Consider the following 20,007-nt stretch of genomic DNA (forward strand, 5'->3'; position numbering starts at 1 on the left):
TGGGGCATTGCGGCCGAACGGCAGAGCAAGCAGCAACCTGAAAGAAGCTCCAGGGAAACTCAGTCGTAGAGCACCAAGGGATCCAGAGCAGCTTCCACCACTTGCGAGACAGCTGTTAAACCTCGATGGTTTATTTTGCAGGTCGCACGCTGAAGATGATGACACTGGCCATGATGATGAATGTATACAAATGAAGATGAAGGAGTATTATAATGCTCACAATATCTTCAATAAACAGTTCAGTCATATCTAAACGAATGTGGGAACAGGTTGGAAAGTTTCAGGGAGATTATTTATCTTACACAATACCGTTACAAGTCCAGGCACGCAAACAACAATACAAGAACAGGCAGATATACTCGGCGAACATTTTTATGATGTATCCAATTCAGTGAATTATACAAAGGAATTTTTAAAGTACAAACAGTCTGCTGAAAAACAGAAGCTGCCCACTACTGGCACGTCAAATGAACCGTATAATTCCCCCCTCACCACAATTATCAGCGTATGACACTCTGACATCCGCCGGGAGCCTATGTGCCTATTAGGGAGCCATTCCGTTCAGCCTACCGATCAAAAGCCCACGCATCCTGGGACCTTCCTGCCCCGACCACGCTTGGTGCGACTGCTACTCAGGAGAGGCTTTCTTTCGGAACTCCTTTTTCTGCATTTGCCAAGCGCTATTGGGCTCAGAGTACTCGCTACTCCTTGCCCATTTGCCTCTCAGGGGCACAGAACCCAAAAGGGACGATGGCAGGGAAAAGCTTATGCCAGAGTAGGACTTCTTCCCCTGCTGCTGCCGCCCTCCGACTCCTCGGCATGCAGCCCCCTCAGAGTTCCAGGACCAGGCATTTGCAGACCATATTCCTTCAACTGGCCCCATAACTTTTCTCGGTATACATTATCATAGGCTCCTCTAATGCCTAAAAAAGCTATCCATAGCGGTTTCTGCCTGGCTGCCGCTATCTCTATGCACTGTGTTATAACACAAATTATCATCTAGCCTTCTGTTCCTTCGAAATCCATTCTGCAGCTCTCCCAAGATCTCTTCACATTCTGCCCATCCCTCCATTCTCATTTTCACCATCTGCATTGCTGATCTGCATATGACTGATGTGACAGTTATTGGCCGGTAGGATTTAATGTTGTCCTTGCTTTCCTTACCTTTGTACACTAATATTCTGCTCAATTTCCAGTCCTGTGGAACATCTCCCTCTACAACTATTTGTTCAGTAAGTTGTTGCAATTTTATTTTTCTGGCCTAATATGCTTATTAATTTCATAGGTATCTCACCAGGTCAGGCCCTTCCTAAAGTGGTTTTGATTCATTTGTGATCACTGCCCAGGCTTTTTGTACCTTCCTCATCAATTTCCATACTTCCCAACTGTTCATACAGTTTGTGAGACATTAGGCAGTACTCGATTGTCGAGTGGGAGTTATTTGCTTCCCGTGTTATCTTCCCGTCTCATTAATTTTAGTATGAACTATTACAAAATCATGGGCCTCACAAAAATCTACTAACATCTGCCCTGTTACATCTGCCACCTTGTCAAAGTATTCCAAATGTGCATTCATGTCCCCTAGGATGATTATCTTCCGTTTTATAGCTAAGTCCCTGATGTCCTTGGCCATACCTTTGAAATGTTTTGCATTCTTCTCTTTCAAATCGTTCCCCGTCTTCAGATACACAACTCCCAGGATTGTCACTGCATTCTCCACGGTGCCCTTGAGCCACATGTGCTCACTGCAGCTCTCCCTTACCTCAGTCCTGTCCCTTCACTAGCGCCCCAAGGCCTCTTCTTCTGCGGTCTTTCCCTTTTCTGTTGCACCCTACCCAGGAGTATCCTGCAATGAATGGTGGCTCTTCCTCATCTCTTAAACGAGGTTCTGTGACTCCATAAACCTGAAACTTTTCCATTTGTAATTGTTCTGTTTCGTCCCACGTAATGCGATTTCTTCCCCCCTGCATGCTCATGAACCCCACATTTACTGCCTTCTTCCTTTTCTTCCTCTGTGGGCCTGTCCTGCCCTCGGTCCCCTATCGTTTAGCTTTTATGTTTTGGCATGCAGGGTTGCCCTGTATGCCTGCAAAAAAGACTGAGCCCTACGACCCACCCTCGTTCCTACCTGCCATCCCCCAGGTGTGGTGTAGTGAATGCCATCTGGACCGAAAGGGGGAAGTATCTCCCCCCGATCATTCTGCACACATCCACCACATCACACCTGAGGGATCTCCCCAACTCCCTAATCATTACATTGGCTGTCACTACCTGGTCTTCAATGAAATGGCCCTGTCCCCTTCCCCTTAGCTCTGGGACAGTACACAGGGCAATGTGCACCGCCTCAGAGGTCGACCTTAATTTCGCCACTCTCTGTTGAATCTGTCTGCCCAGCATTCGCCCCCTTTTCTGCAGGACGTCATTCCCCCCAGCGTGCAAATTTACTAGGTTCTTTACCTTCCTATTTTCCTTCACTTTGTTTTTGGCTCTCTCCACCACAGCTTTGAATCAGACTCGGCATGCGTTAGACCTTCACCCGTCTGTCCTACTGAACTGTTCTGAGGATTGCTGATTGCGGTCACGATACGTTGGAGCTTCCAATGACCCAGACCTTTCTGTCTTCAGCCCTGTCTTCAATCAAATCCTGCCTCCCTCCTGTCTCTGTCAGCTGGGTGCTCCCTGCCTCCTTGCCTTCTCTGCATCCTGTCATCTCCTCCCTCTGTTCCTGTCTCCCGTGGTCCTCACGTTAACGTGTCCGCCCCCCATTCCGCTTCAGTGGGTGATCCTCCCGCTTCCTTTTCCTTCAATTCCTGTTATGCCTCTCTCTCATCTCTTTCAATTGTTTTTCCAACTGCTGCCCTTTCTCTCACTCCTCACTCAATTTCCGCTCTAAGCTTCCATTCTTGAGGCCCACTCCCTCTCGACCCATTCTTCAAACTCTGCGCGTTTCGTTTTTTCTTTCTCCAGTACCACCTTTGTCCTCACCATTTCACTCTCTAGCTGCTTCTCCAACTTCTCAATCGCTTTACATAGCCTGCACACGAAGCCGTTCCCTTCCCTCTCCGCCACGGTTTTGAATACCGTGTCATTTCATTTCATTTATTGTACCCTCAAGGCCTGTGAAGGCTTTACAGAGGGGAGTGGGTTACAAGTGAATTCGAACAGTAAGTCTTGCAAAAGAAAAATATACAACATAAAAATACAATTTGACAAATAATTCAGTGGGAATACAATGAGAAATTGCAAAAGGTATTAAAATAGAGGACAAGATATACAAGCAGATTAAACAGCATTCTAGCAAGTAACGTTGGTTAAGGCATCACGAAACAAAAGATTATCATTGAGGGACACAATGTTTGCGGGAAGGTGGTTCCACCCTACACTGTAAGAAATCTTTATTGAAAAAAAAAACAAATTTTCTGGCAGCTGGCCTGCCAGAAAATTTGTTATGCTATGTTTTCCGTTGTCCCTACTTTCTGTCAATTCACAGATTTTTTCTGTTTGCAGCTAACAGGGAATTTCTGTGAAATTGACAGAAAGTTTCTGTTACGCTATGTTTTCTGTTTAACGTTTTTCGGTCATTTCACAGTTTTTCTGTTTGCAGCTAACAGAATTCCTCTGAAATTGACAAAGTTTCTGTCATGCTATGTTTTGTTTTAACATTTTTTGGTCATTTCACAAGTTTTTATGTTTGCGACTAACAGAAAATATCTGTGAAGTTGAGTTTTCTATGCTTGTTTTTGTTATTTCACAAGTTTTTCTGTCGGCAAATAACAGAAAAATTCTGTAAAGCTCCATTTTCTGTCATTTCACACACTTTCTTCCGCACCACCTTTTAATATACATAATACATAACACAGAATATTATGTATACATACATAACAGAACATTAGAACCGCTGCCATGTTTCAATGCAATGAGATATTTCACTGCTTCTATGGGACTGCTAGAAATGGCACGTTTAAGTATTGAACAATAGTGATAAATGCAGGTGCAATATTAAACAATGTCATCATGACTAGTAATTTACTACGTCTTCCAGCATCAAATAATTAAGGTAAATGGTAGGTAGGTGACTGAAGAAAAAAGGCAACAAAATTGCCATTCCTGCACTCCCTATATGGGACAGCTGCTAATAAGGTATGCAGTAAAGGTAAGTATACAGGAGCACATATGATTCACTCTAAAATGGCAATACAATACAGTGAATGCAACACAGAAAGTAATACCTGTACAATGAAGACAACCAATCACTAAAATGTGATAGCAAGTATACGCGCATAAGGAGTGTCTAGGGCAAATGTGCCTTGCTCGACACTAGTACAGAATGAAGCAGCTAGTGAGATACAAGCAATAGAACATAACGCATCCACAGGATTTTTGCATTATTGCAGTATAACCAAAACATTGGACATAGTAAGTAGGGTGAATCAATCTTGCCAAATAAAATAATTATACAAATGAAAATAGTAGTACAATACAATGAATATACAACTGGTCACTAAACTGTAACGGCAAGTATATGCATTAGAAGAATTGTGCAAATTCGCAAATGATGCCTTCCTTGACACTAGTACTGCATGAAGCAGTGAGATACGAGCAACAAGTCATAAGGCCTGAAACAGGCTGTTTGCATTATCACAGTGTAACCAAAAGCAACCAACTGGGTCCTTCTAACTGGTACGTCCAATCTTGAGACTACAGTAAATATAAAAATCAAAATAGTAATACAACGAATACAACCGGTCGAGAAACAGTAATGGCAAGTATATGCGTAAGGAAAATTGTGCATACCGGCAAAATGTGCCTTGCTTCACACTAACTGCTAAAACAGCGTGAAACAAGATGGGACAAGAAAGAGCAGTTGACAGGAGTGCCCTTTCAACTGTTTATTCCTTGATGTTGCCACGTATAAATATACACATGAACCGCCAGCATGAAACTGAAAGCAAGAATCAAGGTGACTGACCCAACACCGGTACAACTCGGCTCTTTTCTTGATAGTGCCACTGATGAAACAGTCACACACCTGCTAGCTGCATGTGCAATATTCATTGCCTCAATAGTCTCGCTAACCCACTACTTTTTGTGGCTTAGAACGGCTCCGTCACCTAGATTGCGTCCCGCATTGATGGCAGTGCAGGCTGAGGTGGCCCTGGTTCCTCTCATTAATATTGTAATCAATGTAGCTTGCACTGCCGTCAATGCAGGACGCACTCTAGGCGATGGGGCTGTTCTAGGCCATGCATGCCTTTGTTTGAACAGTCGGATTAGCAAACGTCTCAAATCCAAAATCAAGAAAGGGGCTGACAGATGGAATAGCACACTGTGGTATAAAGGTCATAAACAGGGATAAGGCCAGCCTCTCTGAGGCACCTTATCCCTGTTTATAACCTTTATACAACTGTCGCAAAGACAAGCGAGTTAGGGAGCTTATCGAGGCACTGAATACTGCATGTGCAAGTAAGATGTGTGAATATGGTATCACTGGAACTATGATAAAAGAGGTCATGTTTCGGATCGTTGGCAATCAGCAAAGGGTTGAGTTGTATCGATTGTGCTTTTCAGTTTCGTGCTGATGGTTCATGCATATATCTATAGATGAAAACAGCAAGAAACAAACAGTTGAAAGCGAGTGCTCGAGCTGGGTGCTCTTTCTTGTCCCATCTTGTTGCACTCTGTTTTAGCACTTACAAACCACCAACTCTCCCAACAAGCATCGGTTCTGCCTACCACTAGTACTGCATTAAGGAGTGACATACAAACAACAAGGCATAAGGCATGCCACAAGTTGTTACATTATCACAGTGCAACCGAAAACAGTCACCCCACTTAGTATGTCCAGCCTTGCAACTACAATATAAAATTAAAATATTATTAGAATAGAGACAGCAGTACTACAATGTATACAACCAGTCACTAAACTGCAACGCCAAGTATATGTATAAGGAAAGTGACTTAGGCAAACTGTGCCTTGCGTGAGACTAGTACTGCATTAAGCAGTGAGGTAGAAACAAGGCATAAGGCATGCCACAAGTTGTTACATTATCACAGTGCATTGATATAGAATGTTTTCAAGTTACAGAACAGTTAAAAGTCATAGTCTTGCAACGATGTGACGAGGGAAGCCACTTTTGGAGAGAGGCAATGCTGCTTTTTCTTGGTGCGCTCTACCTTGGTTCCCCTGCCAGGATTGACACCTGCAATGGTTCTAAAGCAAGGATAGAATGCTGTTACACTTGGTACAGTGAAAATATCTGTATTTTCTTCAAAGAAATAAGAAGATTGCTGCCCGCCAACCACCCCAAAATTTGATTCCCTTAAAGCCCACATTTCAGTGGTCTCCAGTGCATGTTCAGTGCAAAACAAGCAACTTCCAAGACAAAATTATCCTTTCTTAAATGATCACATGTATCATGTTTTAACAAGCCTAGTGTTTTTGTTACTTGGATTAAAACTTCACTGAACACCATCACTGGGTGTGAAAGGCATACTGAAAACAACTCTACCCACATTGTTGCTCTTAGGAGAAATCCATCTTGTGGCACATTCCCAATTCATTGACGTTTGTGTGGCAGCAAAAGATGCATTAATTGCTGAGAAAATGAAATTTAAAAATTTGTCTGCCCTTTAAGTCAAACTTGTGACACGTGCACTATAAAGGACTTCATGAGAAGCATTTTGAAGTGACTTGAGGGACGGCTTAAGGCCTCTGTGAACCGCACCCACAAAGCTGACAGGAAAATGCACTGCAGTGCACTTCGGTGAAATGTTAGTTGAACCTGTTCTCAGACCTCTCAGCATGCAAACCAAATACCTTTGCTATGGCACTCATTAGCAAGATCTAGTTATGGCATTAAAGAAATAGTTACTGTCGTTAACATTCAGGCAAGCAATTTTTTTTCAAGGCTTGAAATCAGGAGTTCCATAGAAACCAGTCTTGTCAGGGAGGTACATGGTGGCAAATGAAACAGCTCCTATAAAAAAGCAACTGAAATGACGTTTCAACTCTGAGAAAGCAGCCCACAATGGGGAAAAACAGTGCTATTGCTTTAAGAACAATTCACATAGAACCCAGACATCTTGCATAGACTGGTGGCAGATTTCAACCTCTGTGATTCAGCATATGCACTGTTTACATACTCAACGACTCGACATGTAGTGATGATGCTGTTTTTTTTTTCAGTTTTTTCTTATGTTTATGTAAGTGCCCGTGTCTGTGGCCAGCTAGGACTATGACCTGCAGAAACAAAAAGTTGCACAGACGATCTAACAATATGACACAAGCAACATGTGTAAGCCGTGGTGATCTTGCCCAAATGGTTTTATGATGACAGCTTTTCCAACTGACCTTGCTTTTCTAACTTTGCCGCATCGAAATGTATAAACTTGCGTCGGAACATCCCATATTTCCTTTCGCTGCAATTTACCTGAACTGGCCACAATAATGAATTTGGCTGGGATTGACAAGCTCCCCTGGGCTTGCTGCAATGCTCTTTGCGATGAATGGCTGACCATAATGCTTGCCACTGTAGTTTCTGCGAGATCATGATGGCACGCCTACACCCATGTAACATGATGTAATTACACCCATCAATCACACAATGAATGCCTTTGCATGGTGGTATGCTTCACCCTTTCGCTGTTGTATCTTTGCTGCAGCATCCACTTCTTACTTGCGCTGCTTTTGTTCTTCACCGGGCATCTGACACTGAATCCTTTGCGCTTCTAGTGTGCAATGGTAAGCTCTTGCATCTACTACTCATTGGGGCTGGTGACAAACATGTTCCACTGGGCAAGCTCGCTTTGCTGCATCACCTGGTGTTGGTCCTTCGATCTGTCTAGCCTCATGCTGTCGTTTCCTGCATTGTCTTCGCTGTCAACTCACCGAACACACCTCTTGGTTTTTGCTGGCGTTTAACGGCCGGGCACATCTACCGCCGATGCCCATACCGGGAGATGGGACTCCGAGGGTTCACCGTTAACGCGTCGCGACCTCAGATTGGCGAACGACCTCGCGATATTGCCGACTACCTCGCCGCCACTCAGTGAAGCCCTCTACGGCCGTCACGTTCGCCGCAGCGCCGACCATACACCGGCCCATCCCGGGGCCGCTCTACGAGCCCATATACGGAAAACTAAAAGCAGCAACCGATGGAGGAGCGGTTGCTGTTCGTCGAACTGACGAAGATCCTCCGCCGCCGCCGAAGACCACGAAGAGACCATCTCGACGACAACGACACGCCGCCGTCCCGACTAAGTCAGGCAGCCAAGACTGCACCGACGAAAGACGACTTGACGACGCGACGTTCCAGCTTCAGTCCTAACTGCAATGCCTAACCTAACTGCAATGCCAGACAAAGAACCACCGACCTCGACGTGCTTGTCGACGGCCACGCAGTTACCGCCTTAGTCGACACAGGGGCTGATTACTCCGTCATGAGTGGACACATCGCCGCCCATTTGAAGAAGGTTAAGACTGCATGGGAGGGCCCTCAGATTCGGACCGCTGGAGGACACCTCATAAGGTCGACTGAAATGTGCACGGCAAGAATTACCATTCACGACCGGACTTACCCTGCCACCTTCGTTATCCTCCAACAGTGTTCACGAGACGTCATTCTCGGCATGGACTTCCTGAATCAACACGGCGCAATCATCGACCTGAAGTCGAAGTCAATAACGCTGTCTGAAGATCAAGCGATACCGCCGGATAGCCTTCCTAGTCAGCGCACCTTGAGTGTGCTCGAAGATCAAGTGAGCATCCCGCCTTGCTCCAGCATTGTTATTTTGGTCGGCACCGAAGCATCTGCTGACGTAGAAGGCGTCATCGAAGGCGACCAACGTCTACTGCTCGATCGCGAAATTTGCGTCGCAAGAGGAATCGTTCGACTGCATGGAGCGAAAACTGAAGTGTTGCTCACAAACTTCAGCCAGGAGTTCAAGCACATCAACAAGGGCACGACGATCGCGTACATCGAGGATATTCAGGAAACCAGGAATGCGTTTGTCCTCTCGGACTCCGCCACATCTACCCCGACGACCATGGTTCCCGAACCACACTACGACATTATTCCAAGTCTCCCCATGATTAAGTAACAACAGCTCAGAAGTCTGCTCCGACGACACAAAGTGTGCTTTTCGACGTCATCGAGGATTCGACAAACAACAGTCGCAAAGCATCGCATAATCACCAAAGAGTGCGCTCGACCACTCCGCCAGAGCCTTTACCGAGTTTCGCCGCGAGAACGTGAAGCTATAAGAGAACAAGTCGACAAAATGCTGCGCGACGACATCATCCAGTCGTTGGAAAGCCCGTGGGCATCTCCTGTTGTCCTGATGAAAAAAAAAGGACGGAACCCTACGTTTTTGCGTCGATTATCGTCGATTGAACAAGATCACGAAGAAAAACGTATACCCCTTCCGTGGATAGACGACGCATTGGATCGGCTCTGCAACGCTAAATACTTCTCGTCGACGGACCTCAAGTCTGGCTACTGGCAAATAGAAGTCGACGAGAGAGATCGCAAAAAACTGCCTTCATCACGCCAGACCACCTCTACGAGTTCAAGGTCATGCTATTCGGACTGTGCTCGGCGCCTGCAATGTTCCAGCGCGTCATGGACACGGTGTTAGCAGGATTGAAGTGGCAGACCTGTCTTGTTTACTTGGATGACGTCGTCGTCTTCGCCGGAAATTTCGACGATCACCTTAGGCGGCTTGCAACAGTACTAGAGGCCATCAAGTCATCAGGGCTCACTCTGAAGCCAGAAAAGTGCCGCTTCGCGTACGATGAGCTTCTGTTCCTAGGCCACGTCACCAGCAAGTCTGGAGTCCGCCCCGACCCGCAGAAGACAGCTGCCATCGCAAAGTTACCGCAGCCCATTGACAAGAAGGCAGTGCGTAGATTCCTTGGCATGTGTGCCTACTACAGGCGTTTTGTCAAGGACTTTTCACGCATCGCTGAGCCGCTGACACAGCTAACTAAATGTGACGTCGAGTTCAAGTGGGAAACGCCGCAGGCCGACGCATTTCAAGAACTCAAACGACGCATGCAGTCGCCGCCCGTACTTGCGCACTTCGACGAGCTCGTCAATACCGAAATCCACACTGACGCCAATAGCCTAGGCCTCGGTGCCGTCCTAGTCCAGAGAAAAGATGGACATGAACACATGATAGCTTACGCTAGCCGGTCGTTGTCAAAAGCGGAAGGCAATTATTCTACAACCAAAAAGGAATGCCTCGCCATTGTTTGGGCTATAGCGAAATTTCGTGCTTACCTCTATGGCAGGCCATTCAAAGTGGTCAGCGACCATCACGCGTTGAGTTCGCTAGCTAACTCAAACGGCCCTTCAGGGCGGCTGCCACCGTGGAGCCTGAGACTACAAGAATACGACATCACTGTAACATACAAGTCCGGACGAAAACACTCAGATGCCGATTGCCTATCACGCGCCCCCATTGACCCGCCGCCGCAAGATGACTATGACGATGACGCCTTCCTTGGAATAATAGGCGCGGAAAACTTCGCCGAACAGCAACGAGGAGACCCGGAGCTAAAAGCCCTTGTCGAGTATTTGGAAGGGCACACCGACGTTGTCCCTAGGGCATTTAAGCGTGGATTGGCTTCGTTCACGCTTCAAAACAACCTACCCGTGAAGAACTTCTCACCAGTCCGCGCCAACTACCTTCTTGTTATTCCGTCGGCGCTGCGTCCAGAAGTACTGCACGCCCTACATGACAATCCGACCGCTGGGCACCACGGTTTCTCCCGGACGCTATCGCGGATACAAGGAAGGTATTACTGGCCGCACCTAACCGTCGATCTCGCCCGTTACGTCAAGACATGCCGAGACTGTCAGCGACGCAAGACACCGCCGACAAGGCCAGCAGGATTACTACAGCCAATCGAGCCTCCTTGCCGACCATTCCAGCAGATAGGGATGGACTTGTTAGGACCGTTTCCGACATCAACATCCAGAAATAAGTGGATCGTCGTGGCGACGGACTACCTCACCCGCTTCGCTGAAACTAAAGCACTGCAGAAAGGTAGCGCAGCCGACGTGGCGAAATTCTTCGTCGAAAACATCCTGCTGCGACATGGCGCCCCGAAGTCCTCATCACCGACAGAGGAACGGCCTTTACAGCGGAGCTCACCCAAGCCATTCTGCAATACAGTCAGACAAGGCACAGGAGGACAACGGCCTATACCACCCACAGACGAATGGTCTTACGGAGCGGCTGAATAAAGCCTGTTTCACATGATGCGATTTTCGTCGCACCGGAAGTGCGATTTCCGTCGTAAATCGCAGTCGCAGCGCCAACCCCCAGATTTTCGGCTGCGACCAACCGGTTGGTCGCACAGTCGCGCCGATCGCTGCGATTTTCCGTCGAAATTGCGCGGAGAGCTGTCATCGGAGCTATTTCGCCGGTTTGTTTTGGAAAATGGCGTCTCGCACGACAAGTGCAATGCGCGGAGACGTGGATCGTCGAATTCGGTATGTACGCGAAGGGAGAATAAAAAAACTTGTACCGCAGATTGCATTCTCCGATTTCTATGCGTTTGTTGACACGCTACACAGCAAATGAAGTGCATTTTCACGTTTGCTTCGTACGCCTTTGCGAGTTGTCAGTACTAGGAGGTGTTCGATCCCCAGCAGACGACGAGGTCGTCAGAATTTTCTTTTGCTGAGTAGCATGCAGAAATCGCGCTTACGGAGCAGCTTGAATTATTTCAACCTTGGCAAGGGCAAATGACAAGACAGCAAAGTACCCGAAGTTTCAACGTTGCGCTGAACGCGGTACCGTTCAGTTGCATTTTCTTGTCGGTTTTCAAGCATGAATTTCCCGATGCATCTTGAAAGCTTATCTTGCCTCTTATTAAATTTGACAGAGCAGAAGTGTAGGCTATCGTAATGAATTTGCTACGTTAGCATTAAATCCGTGGCTTGAATAAAACATTAAATGCACGTTAAGTTGCACCTCTTCTCTGGATAATTTTTTTTTTCTTGCACAGAAACCAATAAACATTGACTATGTTGCGGACTTTGTATCGTTACTGCATCTGTATGAACACTTGCTCTGCAAGGTAATTAACTGTACAGCTAGTAGATTAAGTAAATTGCTTGCTATAGTGGCACAGTGACAACGTACCCTCCTGCACAATCATATAGAACTCGTGCAATAATGCGAAAAGTAGGCAAACGGCCTGTTCTTGTGGGGATAAAACAGTATAAAACGACACGCTGAAGAAAAGTAAATCAAAACTGTGCAGTGAAGTCAGCCAGTACAAGCAGTTCTTGCACGTTCACGGCTGATCAAGTGTGCAGAAACATTCATACCTTACATGTTTCTAGTAAGTTTCTAATAAGTTTGTGATCACATATATTAGTGTGTAAAACCATATAACGATATCGGCTGCGATTACTATCTTTATAAGTAATTAAATACCATGCTACTTGCAAGAACATATATAACCCGAGAATTTTAGAACAAATTTCTGCATTTCAACTATACACAATATGTGGTTTATTCAATAAAAGAACACAAACTGGGCTTTTTTGCAATGACAAACTTATTCCAAACTTTACTTACATACAGGCAAGAAAAAAAATTATAGACGGAAATATTGTTCTTCAATTTTTTCACCTGCCACTGTGGCTATAGCATTCTGCTGCTAACACAAGGCGAGGGGTTGTTTTGCCAGCCATGGAAGTCGCATTTCGATGGGAGTCATAGGTGAAGAAAAAAGCTCTTGCACTTAGACTTAGTTCATCTTTTATTGAACCCTTACACTTCAAAATACTATTGCATAGGGGGGCATGCTTATGCAAAATCTAACACCAATAGAAAGCAAAGGGCAGAATTGTAAAACAACCATGTTTCGTGATAATTCGAGTGTGTAAATATTCATTGCATCAATATGTATTGTTCAACAGCACTGCACAAATAAGCATGATCAGGTATAGCAAGTACTCTGTCAGGAAGCTGGTTCTACAGATGTATAATGTCAAGGCATGAATGCTCATACTACGTATATGTTGCACACATAGCACAAAGAAAACCTTTTTCAAGAGTTGTCCCTTCTGGCAGATATGAGTGGGCCATAAGCAGCAGAAACTTTATTGCAGGACATTGTGTAATACCGCTTATGAAAGAATTGAGAGAGTGAAGAGGCTTTTAACAGCAGTACCTCATGCTGCTCTAATAAGAGGAACGATGAGCAAAAACATTTCTGGTAGAGCACTTAAACAGTAACTTTCTGAAAGGCAGAAAATTCCAGGTGAGAGTTGGAGGTACATTTGGACCACACACACCAACAACACGGGCATACTACAAGAAACACTACAGCCTATGGTGTATTACAGTCTATGGGAAAGCTATCTTATACAGAAATCAAGAATGATGCAACAAGCCCTCGACAACACTCCAGACTTTCTTGGCCAGTCTGGCCTCTCGCTTTCTGATAAGTCAGCTCATATCAACGTCGGAAAAAAAAGAAAGACTAGAATCAAGAACTACCCCAGATTGCACATTGTGATCCACATAGCTGGACAAATATGCCCACAAGTCAACATCCACAAATCCTCAGCTAGTGTAAGCCCATGACGGCAGAGCCAGCACGTGGATGAAACAATTATGCAATGCCTGGACGCAACTTCCACACCTGGTGAAAAGAATAATCTCGAAATAATGGGGGTGGACAAGTGGATACTATAGAAAATCGCAGATGCTGTGCTTGTGTCCAAGGTATGGCACGGTATGAATTACCAGCAGCACACAAAAAAGACAACTCAACGAATACAGGCATCGCGTAGTAATAACAGGTCTTTCCAACTGCACCATGCTTGAAGACCTCTATGAGAAAGAGCTAATGAACAAGTACCTAGACAGAGTAGAGTTGCAGCCTGCAGCACAAATTCTTTGTCTCAAGAGCTCAGAACCCCGTCCCAAGATACTATGCCAGCTAGCATGCGAGATGCAAAGACGACAACCCCTCCGTTTGGAAATACAACCTCGGGAGTACCTGAACTTGAAACACAACAGGCCCATACCGTGGAATATGGGGGCAAACAATTAGGCCAGGAGACTATATGCAACTGCCAAACACACAGAGGAGGTTGCTAATCATGAAGATGCAAGCAAACATAAGGCACATATAGCACACTGATCTGGCAATAGCAGTGTAACAGTAGTATGACACTACATAAAACTAAACCCCATATAAGTGAGTACCATTCCAGGTCATCCTACACCTAGAAAAGCTGAACTGAAAGCAATCAAAGCAGCACTTGTAGTGCAGATTACACCCTGCACAACACCCTGCATGGATTCACCAGAAACTATTTGGGCCTGCACATCACACAAGATTGTCAGGAAAATCAGGAGATTGACACGCGACTTGCAAGCACATGGCCAGAAATTAAATTACAGGATACATAGCCGTGCAGATATTCCAGGACACAAGCGGGCTTATAAGCCCGACATAATAACTGAAAACTAGATGAGTTTGTGTGTATTCATTATTAACTAAAGTGCAACAGATTGACAACAGACAAGAACGAAGCGCTCTGTGTGTTCACTTCTTTCCTGTCCATCGTATTTCTGTTGCACTGTAGTTAATTACTATAGATTGTAACACCAGAACTTGATACAAACATGCACACTATAGGATGCAGACAAATGCTCAGGACAAACTCCAGAATGTTTGCATCCTGGTACTTATGAAAGTGAACGGTTTCATTCCATGGCTGTCAATGAGAGGGAGAGAGAAAACTTCATTGTGTTCGTGGAACAAAAACGCATTGATAAGCTTAGACATATAGTCATTGCTTAACACTTTCTAAATGAACAATTATAGCTTGCTATCGACATTGAAGCAGCCTTTCGACAGCAAGAAAAGGAATCAGTTTTTCCAGCTCTGAACATTGAATTGCAGGAAATGAAAGCAGACACAAAATTCTGCCAATATAATCTGTTTAGGAATACCAAATTGGAACAAACATTGAGGCTTGCATTTGTACTTTCTCTGGCTGAGCAATCTAGTTTGAAATGACTCCCATAAGCATGTCGTAACAATGTTGATCTAATACAGATTAAATGCATGACTAGCTTAAGAAATCTGGAAGATTGCTATAAATTACAGTGAAGAAACTATAATATCTAATAACATTAATAATATAATAATAATATTTATTTCCACAGAACAGGCTAACCGTGAGAGCCGTGCGAGACTGAGCAGAAAGCTTAAAAATTCTACGGCAAGTGCGCCTGCCGTGGGCCTACGATCCTGCATTATGAATAGCGCGTATTGATATGGTATTCTTGTTAGAAGTTCCGAGTATACTAGCAGCGCGAGACACGGGACAACAAAGTGGACCAGAAGCGTGTCCTTTAGAATGCTATGTTACAACGTACAGGTTTCTACGAAAGTGACGGTAACTGCTCGAAACATTTGATGCGTCGGCTTTTGCGCCTTTAGAAATATCTATAGAGGGCTCCCATATATATATTCGCAGCGCAAGCACGGCGATGGACGAACCAGGCTAGCGCTAAGGTTGAATTTCACAACACAATTTTCATTCCACGTCGTAATCACACAGATCGTTTGAGGCTTCGTTCAGGGGCACACGCGGGCGTTCGGGTTGGTGCTTCTTGAGTTTGGCGTTAGAATATGGCTAGGAGCAGGCACCACATATGCGCAATGACGGGAAATACACACGCATCATTTCTCCAGAAGCCGACGCCTAGCACGGGTAGCGCGAGGATCTCGTTGGGCTGACACGACAACTTCGCGGCAGCCGAATTCCGAATGCTGCATATACGGTGAGGGTAGCTATATGAACTTGTCGATAGGCCATCTTGTAGATTGTTGTAGCGCAGGCAGAACGAAACGGTCATAGAAGGTAGATAAGACAACACACAGCGCTGAACCATTGAATAAAGAATCGCTGAACCAGCCGCGAACAGCTGTTTACGTGCGCGATGTCGCACTGAACTACAGAAACCGCCGTCGCGCACTCCAAGACAAATCTTAACTAACGGTTTTAAATTAGTAAACGTACATATTATTTGCTTCTAATCAAGATAAGTCAATAATATTATAGTGTAAACGTTTTATTCACTACAATAAAGTAATTATGCAGCGTGTGCCACGAAACCTGGCAGTAAGCAACCCTGGGCGTCGCACCAGTCGCATTGTTGAAATCTCAATCATGTGAAATGAGCCCTCTAAAAATCGCATTGCGACGCGTGCGACAGCACCGATTTTCGTCGTTGCAGTCGCAGCATGTGAAACAGGCTTAAGACTCTCGCCGACATGCTAGCGATGTACGTCGACGTCGAACACAAGACCTGGGATGCCGTCCTGCCGTACGTAACATTCGCTTACAACACGGCGGTGCAAGAAACAACACAGATCACGCCGTTAAAGCTGGTCTACGGCAGGGACCCGACGACGACGCTCGACGCCATGCAGCCGCACGTAACTGACGAGGAGAATCTTGACGTTGCTACGTATCACAGAACACCTATACAAACTTAGAGAAGGGAAACTGTACCTTCCACCATAGAGTTTCTCACTACATTACCTAGAGGGAAATCTGGCGCTGCTGCGCTGTGGTATGCATGGGAATGCCGGTATATTGTGACTTCGGATTGGCATCGTTCTCGTAGAGACAGGACACCTTGAAGACGCGCTTGGCAAGTACCGTTCCGTCTGTCACAATGATTCACTTTCTACTAAAACAGCACGTGAAAAGCTGTTTTAGCTTTATTATTACGCGAAAACATGTTTTGTTTAACTATGAGAGCTTGTTATTGTGTGTACGACTACATGTTACGTAAAAAATATCAGCGGCCCGCTAAAGTTGGAGGACAGGCGACAAGGTTCGCGCTCGCTTTGAAACAGTTGGTCGTCTGTTCTTGCTTTTCTTCGCTTGGTCATGCATCGTGGGTGAGTAAAGATGCAATATGCGTTAATGGAAACATTTCATGAAGATTTTACTTTGAGAACGCGTTATTTGCGTAGCCATATCCACGTTCTAGACGAGGCCTCTTACAACATCAGCCAACACGAGCCTCGCAGACACATATACCGTCATTCCCATGACGGCACGGTGCCCCCTTGAGAAACTCCCATAGACGGTGGCGCCAGATTACCCTCTAGGTGTTATAGTGAGAAACTCTATGCCTTCCACAGTGCTACGGAAATAAGCGTAGCGGTGGCGTCATGAACTAAAGTATGCGACCACAGGTGGCGCTGTACAACAGGAAACGGAAACGGGGTTTTGCACATTATGGCCGTTGGCTTTACCAGGTGTTCTGTGGCTTTACTGGGTTTCTGGCTGCTGCGCCTCGATCGTGCACCCGCCAGTTTAGTTGCTGTGTGGCAGACGTAGCGCCTACATATATATGTAGGCGCTACGTTTGCCACACAGCAACCAAACTGGCGGTAGCACGATCGAGGCGCAGCAGAATACATGTAGCGCTGAGTCATATCGAGCTGAGGCACACTCTGAACTGACTTGTGGAAGGGCATCCCGAGCGGGTTTTCGTTTATTACGCCGCCGTTACCCCGAGTTGTGCCGCCGCGCTCCAGCTGTTGCATTTCGTGTAGGGCTACTGACAGAATGCGGTTTCCAGGTGGCACGATGGCCTCGACTGGAATAAACGCACACGACACCAAAGATTGAGTAAGCCTGAAAATATTTTATTTGCATTTTACAAGTACAACAAAGAGCACACGTCTACGCATCCACACAAACGCGGTTACATAGTCAAGAACATAGTCAAGAAATGGCTCATTAATAAGGGTAGCATAAGCGCACAAGAAAGAAGACCTAAGCTACAAAACGTACGGTCGGCTGCTAAGTATAATAATTTCCCTGTCACCGCGTGTCACTTTTGTACAGCATCTTTACAGCACTACCAGGCCGGGTAGTTTGGCGGAAAGAACGCAACAGCTTACGGCCGTCAGCTGCCTCTTCTTTACGGGTGTCATAATTATCCTAATCTCCGCATCAACGTCGTGCAAATCCGCATACAGGTATCTGTATCTGAACCATATGTGCCAGCTTAATACATGTGTAGTGAAATTATGATAACCACTGCGTCTTATCAAACGTATTGGTTTTGCAAATGCGCATTACAGCTGACGGAACGACATACTGTAAGTGAAGCACAAGAGAACAAGGACAAAAGGAGGATACAACACTTGAAGAAATGAAGAATTAGTAGGCGTACAGCAAACAAGCGATGACGGAGAACACACAATGATGCATCGGGTGTTCTGTGACATCGGTTTGCGTACTTACGGTGTTATGGAGATCAACGGCATAAAAACGTACCTTCAAGCGTACTCCCTCAACCTCCGCCGCATTCATTATGATAATCAACGCCTAAACAAAATGAGGCACTATTTTTTGCCAAGTGTAGACCTCTTTACAGCAAGTCTATGTAATGACTCGCAGACGAAACCACCATGCTTTCGAAAATGTTTTACCGCCGTAGTATTCGAACGCCAACGGCCAGGAAACACATCGATACCAATAGTCTGTCGGCTGTCGGTGGTTAATCAAGTACAAAAACCTTGATGCTATGACTAAAAAGCAGCTTCAACAATCAAATTAAAAAAAGATCAACTGCTTATTTGTCTGAGATAACAAAACATCCTTAGACACCTCGATTGCTTATGTCAATGGTTTGGGTAAAGTAAAAAATTCAGCATGTTCAGCGCCCCTAGCAGAGAAAGCACAAATTAAAGTATTCGACCAAATTACAGTAGCTCCACTTGCGCGCTTACGCTGAAACGCGCCTCGATTGATTTTTCGCCCTCTGTGGCCATTTGTTGAACTTGAGAGTGTGCGGGGCCTGTCCGAAGTTTCAGGAAAGTTATCGATGCTTCTATCCGCTGTCTCTTGTCGCCGAACCTTGTGTTATCTGATTTCATCACCTGGCGCGAATGGTGTAGAACTTTGTGGAAGGCACGCGGGTCCGAACGATTAGTCTGGAACATTCGACGACTGCTGTATAAAAGCCGACGCGCTTGACTCGCTGATCAGATTTTCGACGATCGCCGACCGTGTTCGCCGCTATCGTTGTGCTATAAGTGTAGCCTGTGTTTGTGGGCACATGTTCGCCCAATAAAAGTTAGTTTTATCTTTCACAGTATTGCTACTGTATTCAACGTCACCACCACGTGACAGCATTGTGAGCGATGAACCAGAAAACATTGGATCCATTTTAAGAGATTAGCATCAATATTCAAATGGGTTAGTTTGTGGACTAGAAGTTTGTGACAGACTTTATCGAATGCTTTTGAGAAGTCTAGAAATATGCAGTCGGCGCATGATGAACGATCAAGAATTCGATACAACTGATGAGTGAAGGATACGAGTTGAGCCTCGCACGAGTATGATTTCCTAGAGCCATGCTGTGCAGGTGAAAAAGATGTGTTATCTTCAAGAAAGTCGACGAGGTTTGTGAATACAATGTGTTGTAGAAGTTTGCAGCAGATGCTGGTAAGTGAGATGGGGCGATAGTTCGTTGCTATGTTTTGTTACCAGATTTATGGAGCGGAACCACCTTCCCGACGTTCCACTGGAAGGTAAAGTGCTGGTGTTGAGTGACTGTTGAAAAAATTGTGTTAGTATAATAGAACTGTATGCGGAAGTGTTTTTTAGGAACTTAATGTCAATTGAGTCAAAGCCAGTTGAAGAATTGTAGTCGAGCTTGTCAATAAGTTTAGCAGCACCAGATGTATGAAGTATTACTGGAAACATGACTGGATAATCATAGTTACGTAACTCGGGAAGTTGTTTATTTAGAGCTTCCGAAAAATTCTTGAGAAAGGCTTCGTTAAGGTGAGTTGCAGCACCATGTTTAGGAACAGGCTGCCCAGTAGAGTCGTTTAATCTTACTAGAGGACTCTACTGATCAGAAACCGGTTTAATTATCAGGCTGTCTACCAACCGCGAAAACCGGGAATTCTCAGGGATTTTCAGTATG

At 45.4% G+C, this 20,007-nt stretch overlaps 1 protein-coding gene across 4 annotated transcripts in view; it reads left to right on the forward strand.

Moving 5' to 3' along the window:
• The window catches only part of LOC142587437 (uncharacterized), a 249,503-nt gene that overhangs the window by 101,989 nt on the left and 127,507 nt on the right, over positions 1 to 20,007 (forward strand). For 2 of the 4 annotated variants that reach the window (XR_012829531.1, XM_075698455.1), the window contains one exon: positions 142 to 1,055. The exons of the other annotated variants lie outside the window; for them this stretch is intronic. The gene's annotated coding sequence lies outside the window, so the exon portion shown is untranslated. Of the gene's footprint in view, positions 1 to 141; positions 1,056 to 20,007 lie in introns of those variants that run through there. 4 annotated transcript variants of the gene reach the window in all.

The sequence above is a fragment of the Dermacentor variabilis genome, chromosome 7 (genome assembly GCF_050947875.1).
Source record: "Dermacentor variabilis isolate Ectoservices chromosome 7, ASM5094787v1, whole genome shotgun sequence".
NCBI lineage: Eukaryota > Metazoa > Arthropoda > Arachnida > Ixodida > Ixodidae > Dermacentor > Dermacentor variabilis.